Source organism: Lethenteron reissneri, unplaced genomic scaffold (assembly GCF_015708825.2).
Source record: "Lethenteron reissneri isolate LAM-NWPU_2019-01 unplaced genomic scaffold, ASM1570882v1 scaffold_617, whole genome shotgun sequence".
Classification (NCBI taxonomy): Eukaryota; Metazoa; Chordata; class Hyperoartia; order Petromyzontiformes; family Petromyzontidae; genus Lethenteron; species Lethenteron reissneri.
Genome location: NW_026892139.1, coordinates 16,109 through 27,031, shown reverse-complemented (window position 1 = coordinate 27,031; position 10,923 = coordinate 16,109). Strand labels below are relative to the sequence as shown.

The 10,923-nt window shown below is 51.4% G+C and overlaps 1 long non-coding RNA gene across 1 annotated transcript; it reads left to right on the top strand.

Annotated features, from left to right (window-relative positions):
* The first annotated feature begins 428 nt into the window (after window positions 1-428).
* LOC133339972 (uncharacterized) lies at window positions 429-9,295 on the top strand. Its single transcript, XR_009754804.1, has 2 exons — window positions 429-575; window positions 8,634-9,295. It is a non-coding gene; the product is annotated as an uncharacterized LOC133339972 (long non-coding RNA).
* The last annotated feature ends 1,628 nt before the right edge of the window (window positions 9,296-10,923 follow it).

Here is a 10,923-nt window from a genome sequence, read left to right as displayed (position 1 = left end):
ATTTTGTATAATTCAATACAATCATTGTTCGTGCAGGAAAGCCAAATTTGGTGTATAAGCACAACAGCAGTAACAGCGGCAATAAAATACCAAAAACATCAACATGGTCAAGAGCGAACGCATTACTAGCAAAGGGGGCATCTGACGGTCGTCAACAAAGCACACACTTGAATCGAAACACTACGCAAACGTATTGTGAGAGCGAGCGGCTCCGGGAAATGTTCGGTACGGGTGCAAGTAAGTAATGGCAGGGCCTGCTTCGTGCTGCTGCCTGCTGCCTGTTGCATGCTGCCTGCTGCATGCTGCTGCCTGCTGCTGCTGCCTGCTGCTGCCTGCTGCCTGCTGTCTGCTGCATGCTGCATGCTGCCTGCTGCCTGCTGCATGCTGCTGCTGCATGCTGCCTGCTGCTGCTGCATGCTGCTGCTGCATGCTGCCTGCTGCTGCTGCCTGCTGCTGCTGCTGCAGACTGGGACGTGTATTACAGAGACGTCTACCAGGGCCTGTGGGACTGCAAGGCCGACGCGGCGGACGAACTCTCCTTCCGCCGGGGCGACCTCGTCCACATCGTGAGCAAGGTAGCGCGCTCGGACACGCCACGGGTTCTGTCGACGGCGGCGTTTGACGAGACACATTGAAGCAAAACGAGAACAAGGGAATAACAAATCGACAGACACCAGATCTCTGTGGTGCATCGTCAAAAAACGAGAGTCCAGGAGGGTGCCGAGGATACGAGCAACTTTAAGAAAAAAATTTAAAAACCACTCGCAGCTCACACTTCCTGTGGACGTAACCGACCGTCCGTCCGTACGTCCCTCCCTCCCTCCAGCCCAGCCAGCCACCCAGCAAACCTTTTGTCAAATCCGTGCAGCATAGTGTGACGTATGATACGTTAGCAGGTAGGGTATCACGTGCATTTGCGTGGGATGCAGCCCGGTAGTGGAGGGTGGGGGGGAGGGGCGCGGGGGAGGAGAGGGGGGGGGTGACGTGAGCCGCGAGACGAACGATCCCGACTGACCCGCTGCGGTCTTGCGTAAGGTTCACCTTCAGGACGATGAAACGTCTAACGGCGGTGCCGAGTGGCACGTCTCACGGGTATCGCGTGCGACTCATGCTCTTGCTATTCTTTGGTTCTTTCGGTAAAGTCACGTAGGTATAAAAATAACATAAAAATGAAATTAAGCAAAAAAAAACCCACGACGTTTCGATCGCAAACACAAGCGCTCTTCATCAGGTGGAGAGAAGAAGACCGTATTCTTAGGTTTTTTTCGGTAAAGTCACGTAGGTAAAAAAATTTAAATTAATAAAAGTAAAATAAAATAAAAATCACGACGTTTCGGAGGCAACACAAAGCTTCCGTCTTCAGGTGGAACCGCCACAGCCACGACAGCTTACTTGATACAGAAGACGGAAGCTTGTGTTGCCTCCGAAACGTTGTGATTTTATTTTATTTTACTTTTATTAATTTTAATGTTTTACCTACCTGGTGACTTATACCGAAAAAAACCTAAGAATAAGAATCCTTGCAGTCACGAAAGCTTCAAATCTAGAAGAAGACGGCTTGTGTTGCGATCGAAACGTGGTGGGTTTTTGCTTTTATTTTACATTTTATTTAAAATTTTACTTTTAATTTAATTTCATTTTTATTTCTATCTACGTGACTTTACCGAAAGAAACACAGAATATGAATTCCTATGCAGTCACGAAAGTTTTCAGAGTCAAAATTCATGGTCTAAACGTTTTCATATTTAGGGTGCGCGCAAGACTTTTCCATTGCTCGTGTGGCGTGCTTTGTTTTGTTTTTTTGCGTGTGTGTTGTGTGTGTGTTGGTGTCTGATTTATCTTTGCTTCGTTGCTGTACCTTGTGTGCACGCGTCCTCTTGCAAGCGAGACTCTCGTCCCGTCTTTTGACTTCCTCACCTGGTGAAACAAAGCCAATTCGACAGGTAACTTCTCCTCTCGTCCCCACAGAGTGGTACTAATGTTATCGACCCCCGGAGGGATGATGAGATGCGTCAACCCCCCCCCCCCCCCCCCCTCATTCCCCAACCAGAATTTGACCTCACAACCTTTCCAATCGCGAAATCGCTCGCTCAGCCACTGAGCCAGCTTTGCCGGATACATCATCGGAATCGGAAAATGTATTCATTATGGAGTGAATCCGATGAGCAATGAAGCTCTTTTTCAAGATTTTGACCGCATTGGCCACAACATTAGAGCAAAGAATCGAACATTTGATTGAATCGAGGTAGGGTGGGGAGAATCGTCAAAGGCCCCTAGCGGTCGGGGCTGATTCCACTGCGACGTGGAATTATATGAAGGGGCGCCACGGTGGCGAGGAGATGTTAACTACCTCGCCTGCTGTACAGAGGGTCGTGAGTTCGATCCCGTCGCTGGCGACTGCTGCTGTATATTTGGAGTTTGCGTGTCTCTCTCTCATCATCATACGGTGGCTAGGAGATGTTAACTACCTCGCCTGCTGTACAGGAGGTCGTGAGTTCGATCCCGTCGCTGGCGACTGCTGCTGTATATTTGGAGTTTGCGTGTCTCTCTCTCATCATCATCACGGTGGCTAGGAGATGTTAACTACCTCGCCTGCTGTACAGGAGGTCGTGAGTTCGATCCCGTCGCTGGCGACTGCTGCTGTATATTTGGAGTTTGCGTGTCTCTCTCTCATCATCATCACGGTGGCTAGGAGATGTTAACTACCTCGCCTGCTGTACAGGAGGTCGTGAGTTCGATCCCGTCGCTGGCGACTGCTGCTGTATATTTGGAGTTTGCGTGTCTCTCTCTCTCTCACCATCATCACGGTGGCTAGATGTTAACTACCTCGTCTGGTATACAGGAGGTCGTGAGTTCGATCCTGTCGCTGGCGACTGGTGCTGTATATTTGGAGTTTGCGTGTCTCTCTCTCATCATCATCACGGTGGCTAGGAGATGTTAACTAACCTCGCCTGGTATAACAGGAGGTCGTGAGTTCGATCCCGTCGCTGGCGACTGCTGCTGTATATTTGGAGTTTGCGTGTCTCTCTCTCATCATCATCAACGGTGGCTAGGAGATGTTAACTGCCTCGCCTGGTATACAGGAGGTCGTGAGTTCGATCCCGTCGCTGGCGACTGCTGCTGTATATTTGGAGTTTGCGTGTCTCTCTCTCATCATCATCACAGTGGCTAGGAGATGTTAACTACCTCGCCTGCTGTACAGGAGGTCGTGAGTTCGATCCCGTCGCTGGCGACTGCTGCTGTATATTTGGAGTTTGCGTGTCTCTCTCCCCGTGGTCGCGTGGATTTTCTTCGGGGTTTTCCGGTTTAATCCCTCCACAGTTTGAATCAACATCACGCGTTTGAGAGTACTTTGGTTGCTGTAAATATCCGCATGACAAGCCACTTCGTTGAGCCATCATCTGTGTGGTCAGGTCGCTTCTGAAAAAGAGCTGTACAGCTCAGTGTGTCTTACCTGGCAAAATAAACAAAACACTTTTTTTATGTAGTTTAATGAAACTTTCCACCGAGCAGACGTCCAATTAGAAGTTTGATAAGAGCGTTGGGGCGTGTGGGGGGGGGGGCTTATTTCGCCAGAGAAAGATTTCAAGTCGTGCGTAATTGCAGCGTATAGGGAACCAGCTAGCGAATGTAAACAACAACAACAACAAGAAGCAAACAGCAATAAACAACCGCCGCTTGAACGAGAGCGGAGGAGTCGGCGCCAATTACAGCGGCGAGCGATGCGACAGAGCAAACGCGCACGGTCACTCGTGAGAACGAGCGGGGGGGGTCCTCGCTGTTAAAGTGTCGAGCAGCCGAGCAGCGATTTCCATGACCCATGAGTCGTGGAAACAACAACAGCAGCAATAATGGTAATAAACGACAACGTTGGGGCAATTCATTATCGGAACGTTCTGACGTTCTCTAAGCAGCGGGCAAAACAAAAACCCGTCTTTCTTTCCTTTCTTCTCGCTGTCTTTTTCCGCCGAGAACAAGCAGAGAGAGTCGCGGTAAAACACAAAAAATTACAACCCCGCATCGAGCCTGCCTCGAGTTTTAATTAAACCACGAAGAGCCACCTCCGGCGGAGTGAGCCGCTCTAGCCGCTCGTACAATTAGTCGGCCCCCCTGCCCCCCCCCCCTTACCCCCCACCCCATGCCCTCCACCGCCGTATTTCAGCCACGGGGGGCGGTGACCTCGCCTCTTAAAGAGAAGCCGGCAGATTTACAAAGGCGGGATGGATGGGGGGGTTTGGAGGTAGGGGGAGAGGGGGGGGAGTAGGTAGGTAGGTATGGGACCCGACCCCGCGCGAATTGGAGGCGACCGTGCCCCCGTTGCTCGCTTTTGAACTTGGACCGAAGCCGCTTTTTTTGTTTTTGCCTCGACGCCAAAGATTTGTCACGCGAGCGGCCCCCGTCACCGCGGTCGCGATAACGAGCGGTGCCCCAATTAAAGTGGCGCGCCGGGCCCCCGAAGACGCCTACCTAGGGCCGCGGATGTCGGCGTCTTTGCTGCTGGGCCCCCAGCGTCAAGGAAATGAAAGGGAAGTTTCCGTGCGGTTTTTTTTAGTTTTTGTTTGATCTCCCGGTTGAAGGGGGGGGGGGTTCTTTTAACCGGGCAAAAATAACGAAAGCCATTGGGAGGGTTTATCTCTTATTCTTGGTTGTTTCGGTGAAGTCACGTAGATAGAAAAGAAAAGTAATAAAATCAATAATGATGAAAAATTATAATTATGAATTGAAAATAATTAAAGCTCAAAAATAACGATTTAATAATTATTTTAAATTTATTTTATTTTATTATCATTACCAAGAATATTAATTCCTGCAGTCACGAAAGTTTTAAGTCAAGGTTTATCTCTTGTTTATGTTTTTATATTCTCTAGGCTTAAAGAATATTCCGCAGGAAGAATTGCGCTAATTCGGAGCACGTGTGGAAAAGTTGGAACGGTTTTGAATGAAACGTGTCGGTCTTCCCTAACCGTTGCTCACACGTCTCCTGTAAACGTATTCGTTACTCCAACTTCTTCCGCCGATTTAATTCGATTTAAAGTTAATTTATTACATAGGAAAAAAACATCACGTGTAGCCAGTTACCCAGCTAGCTTTGGTGGCAACGGCCCGCAGGAGCCACTAACAACAAAGTCGTCGCTGGGGTGGAGAAGGAGCCAAGCCAGCGGCCAGCCAGAAAACTCGACGGATATATTATTTGTAAATGTAGTCGCACTTTTGTTAATTTGTTTTCTTTTATCTTGCCAAGCTTGGAAACCTTCCCATTAGGCTCCAGGGTGTTTGTTCGTCTCGCTGTAATCTGGCAGCCACCGGCTTCGCCCTCACCACCGGGGTGGCGGCGGCAGTGGCGTGATTAAGCGCGTGCCATGTGCACGCGGACGCAATGACAAAGATGCCCCGTATAGCCTTCACGCGCTGTTAGGGCAAGTGCTATTAGCGAGCACCTATGAAGAACCATGCTCGACCGCCTTTGTCTCCCCAGTGCTGATGTTTACACATTGCACTAGGTACTCATTTGAGGCTGAGTCAACCTCGGGGCGGGGGGGGGGGATTCAGATGATAATCGTCACTGATGTTGGTGACCGCGAGCGAGAATCGAGCACGCGTTGCCCGGTGTTCTTAGCGCAGCGCGCTAACCCCCGCTTCAGCCAACACACAACAACAACAACCGCCATTCGCCACTAAGTGGCGGTGGCGTCACCACGACGCTTGTGCCAGGCCAAGTGCACCTTGAGGCCACGTGAAGTGTCGAACGCCCGCTGGCAGGAGGTCACGGGGCAGACCCAGGTGCCACGGGTCGACTGACTGAGACGACTGGCTGTGCATTAGCCACCCGGCGCTCTGCTCGTTGTTGTGAGCGTCGCTATTCCGCCCTCCGTTGTTGGAGGGCGACTGCCTCCAACTGCCCAGCAGCGTCCTTCACGAGCCTCCTCTACAGAGACCGATCTTGACACCGCTGTACCAGTCATCGGCAAGTCCACTCAGTTCCACGTCCTCCTGTACCACATCACTCCATCTCTTCTCTAGCCCGTGCCGCGCCCGTTAAGCCCCCTTTATCCGGCCGAACAAAAGCTGTTTAGGCATGCGTTGGCTGGGCATGCGGGCTACATGACCCAGCCAACGTAGCCTTGCCTGCCGGAGGAGTTCACCGATGGGACTTTGCCCAAACCTTTCAAGGATTTGTGAGCTCCTCACACAATCCAGCCTGGTTAAACCCAGGATGGATCGTAGGCAGGCTAGCCTAAATGTTTCCAATCGGCGAAGATGTTCCATTAAGGGGGTCCACGCAAGCGTAGAGAAGGAGGGAATGACCGTGGCCGAGAAGACTTGAAGCTTTGTGCGGAGCGACAGACCAGGTAGCTTCCACACAGCGTTACGCAACCGATTTAAAAATATTGCCGCTCGGCTGATTCTGAGTGAGACCTCTGCTGTCAAATCGGAGCCGGTCATAAGCACACTGCCCAGGTGTGGGAAACTCTCCACTCTCTCCACAGCTGCCCCATCACCGATTTTGAGTTGTGGGCGTGGAGTGCCCGATGGTACAAAATACCCAGGCAGGTGCTTAGTTTTGGTGGGACTGATGGTAAGGCCCCACCTCTTAGTGGCACGCTCCAGTCTCAGCAGCAGCGTCTCCAACTCCTCCTCTGAGTGAGCAGCTATTACCAAATCATCGGCATACATAACGTGGTTGACCAATAGGGAGCCATCCCTTGACCGCACCCGAGCATCGATCAGCCTCCCATTGTATCTGTAGCAGATGGAAATTCCCATGGCACAGCCATCAAAGGCTTCACGAACTACGTGGTCGAAAAATACGTAAAATAATGTGGGAGCCAGAGGACATCCCTGTCTCACCCCAAGGTGAACAAGGGAATGGCTCCGACTCCCGGCCACGTAGTTTTACCCGGGCCCGCTCACCATCATGAAGGTCCTTAATGATCGTGAGCAGAGGGTGAGGGACTCTGAAAGCACTAAGAACAACCCAGAGCGCAGTGATAGGGGTTGGGGTAGTGATACAGGAAGAGACGACAGGTGAGGCAGCGACGAGCTCAGCCTCCCCTCTGATTGCGCAACGCCTCAGTAACTGGATGGAGCGTGGGCAATACGCGCGTGCCTGCTACTATCTCAGTATGTCACCAATGTGATGTTTGTAGACCCCTTCATTTCACGTCCTCGCCTTCCATACTCCAGGTAACCTATTTCACGTGTGTGTATAAAGATATTTAGGCTCGCTGGTCTCGTCATCAAACTGCAATGAGGCACCAGGGGAGGCAGCGATCACATCTGCCTCACTGAGGGGGACGTGTCTAACACGCCCCCTCAGTGAGGACACGCCCCCTCAGTGAGGACACGCCCCCTCAGTGAGGCCACGCCCCCTCAGTGAGGACACGCCCCCTCAGTGAGGACACGCCCCCTCAGTGAGGACACGCCCCCCTCAGTGTGTTAATCTGGCTCTGATACTAGCTCGTGCCTCCCCAGCCATTGACCACACCTCACTGCTCTGCATCTACATCAGCGGCCGTACGAGAGAAGAATAAGAAAACGAAGCGGCAGGAAACAGAGGCAAGAGGGTGGCCGGGAAAACGACGACACTGATGGAGTGGAGGAGGAGGAGGCGGAGGAGGAGGCATTAGAAGGGAGAGGAATAATGTCTTTAACTTGTGAAAGAAGAGGTGCACAAGAGGTGCACAAGAGATGCATTCCCACGACGATGATGCTGCTGCTTGAAGTTGGTGAACCCAGCCACCTACGCCAAAGGGCTGAAGGGAAATACAAAGAGGGGATGATAAAACTGGTCAACACACTTTTTCTTCCAACGGTTTTAAGGTAATTTTGGTGTGCTGATTCCAAATCTGGCATCAGTTTTTGCCTATCACATCAGGTTTTTGAGATATCAAATATTGCATTTTCAATCAAAACTGCAGAAGAAAAATATTAAATAAATGTGGATATCTACATAAAATTATATTATAAACACACTATCCTAAAAATACAGCACCATATTTTAACACTCAAGCAGTCACTGACTCACAACAACTTGCAATCATAAGTGACGGAGTTAATTTCGGGTAAAATCAATGAAAATGGGGTATGCCGATAGCATAAAATGAGATGTGATAGAGCAAATCTGAGATCAGATTTGGAATCAGCACCCTGAAATTAGTCTAAAACAGCTGCAACAGTCCAGGCCAGAAAAAAATGTTTTTTTTGTTGACCAGTGTTATTGTGTGTGGGTGGCAACCCCACCTGGTTTCATGTGAATCGTCTGATAGGCTGTTGTTGTTATTGTCTCGGTAGTGCTGGTGGTGGTGGTGGGGAAGCGGTAGGGTAGTGGTTAGTACGCTACAAACCCGGCTACCTGAGTTCGATTCCCGCTCACGGCCACCAACACCAGCGACGATGATCTGAACCGGTCACAGGCCTCCCCGAGATCGACTCAGCCTCAAAATGAGTACCGAGTGCGATGCGTAGAAAGATCGCCACTCGGGAGACAAAGGCGGCCGGGCGTGGTGCTGTCCACCCACCCCCTCGTGTCAACCGTGCCGGCCTTCATAGGTGCTGCTCGCTAACAGCACTTGCCCCAACAGCCTGTTGATGGCTAGACAGGTCGGTGGATCTCTCTGCCTTTGTCTTTGCAGGACTACGAGAAGTGGCAGTGGTGGGTGGGCGAGCTCGACGGCAAAGTGGGGCTCGTGCCGCGGGCGTTCCTCGCCGCGGCGTACGAGATGTGACGCGCGCGCCACTCGGGAGAGACGTCACGTGGTCATGGAGACTCACAACCACCAGCAGAGCCGGCCACAGGAGCACGGGGAAACTCACCCACTGTGTGCCCCCCCCCCCCACCCCCACAACTCTACCCGATGCCTTCAAACTAAACCGAAAGTGTTACACTTGACACCGTGACGTCAAAGCGCCCCGTCCCCCCAAAGCGCGGGGCCCGGGGCGTAACCCCTAGAGACGGCTCTGACAACCACCTTTCCTTGCTTTAACCACCAAATCATTACGATAACCACCATCCCTATATCTGACCACCAACCAGAACTGCAAGCACGAACCTAAATTCCAACCACGCACTTACACACAGACGTATACATTCACACAGAGACCCACAAACTTACAGAGAGACCCATAAACTCACAGAGAGCCCCACAGACTCGCACAGAGACCCATAAACTCATAGAGAGACACATAGACTCACACAGCAGAGACCCATAGACTCACACAGAGACCCATAGACTCACACAGCAGAGACCCATAGACTCACACAGAGACCCACAGACTCACACAGCGACCCACAAACTCATAGAGAGACCCATAAACTCACGCAGAGACCCACAGACTCACACAGAGACCCACAGACTCACACAGAGACCCATAGACTCACACAGAGACCCACAGACTCACACAGAGACCCACAGACTCACACAGAGACCCACAGACTCACACAGAGACCCATAAACTCACACAGAGACCCACACACTCACACAGAGACCCATAAACTCACAGAGAGACCCACAGACTCGCACAGAGACCCATAAACTCACACAGAGACCCACACACTCACACAGAGACCCATAAACTCACACAGAGACCCACAGACTCGCACAGAGACCCATAAACTCACACAGAGACCCACACACTCACACAGAGACCCATAAACTCACACAGAGACCCATAAACTCACACAGAGACCCATAGACTCACACAGAGACCCACACACTCACACAGAGACCCATAAACTATCGCAGAAACCCATAGACTCGCACAGAAACCCATAGACTCACAGAGAGATCCACAGACACGCACAGAGATCCATAAACTCACACAGAGACCCATAGTCTCACAGAGAGACCCACAGTCTCGCACAGAGACCCATAGACTCACACAGAGAGCCAAACACTCACACAGAGACCCACACACTCACACAGCAACCCATAAACTCACACAGAGACCCACAGACTCGCACAGAGACCCATAAACTCACACAGAGGCCATAAACTAACGCAGAGACCCATAGACTCGCACAGAGACCCATAGACTCACAGAGAGACCCACAGACACGCACAGAAACCCATAAACTCATAGAGAGACACATAGACTCACACAGCAGAGACCCATAGACTCACACAGAGACCCATAGACTCACACAGCAGAGACCCATAGACTCACACAGAGACCCACAGACTCACACAGCGACCCACAAACTCATAGAGAGACCCATAAACTCACGCAGAGACCCACAGACTCACACAGAGACCCACAGACTCACACAGAGACCCATAGACTCACACAGAGACCCACAGACTCACACAGAGACCCACAGACTCACACAGAGACCCACAGACTCACACAGAGACCCACAGACTCACACAGAGACCCACACACTCACACAGCGACCCACAAACTCATAGAGAGACCCATAAACTCACGCAGAGACCCACAGACTCACACAGAGACCCACAGACTCACACAGAGACCCATAGACTCACACAGAGACCCACAGACTCACACAGAGACCCACAGACTCACACAGAGACCCACAGACTCACACAGAGACCCACAGACTCACACAGAGACCCATAGACTCACACAGAGACCCACAGACTCACCCAGAGACCCACAGACTCACCCAGAGACCCACAGACTCACACAGAGACCCACAGACTCACACAGAGACCCACAGACTCACACAGAGACCCACGGATTCACACACAGACCCACAGACTCACCCAGAGACCCACAAACTCACACAGAGACCCATAGACTCACACAGAGACCCACAGACTCACAGAGAGACCCACAGACACGCACAGAGACCCATAGACTCACACAGAGACCCATAGATTCACACAGAGACCCACAGACTCACCCAGAGACCCACAGACTCACCCAGAGATCCACAGACTCACACAGAGACCCACAGACTCA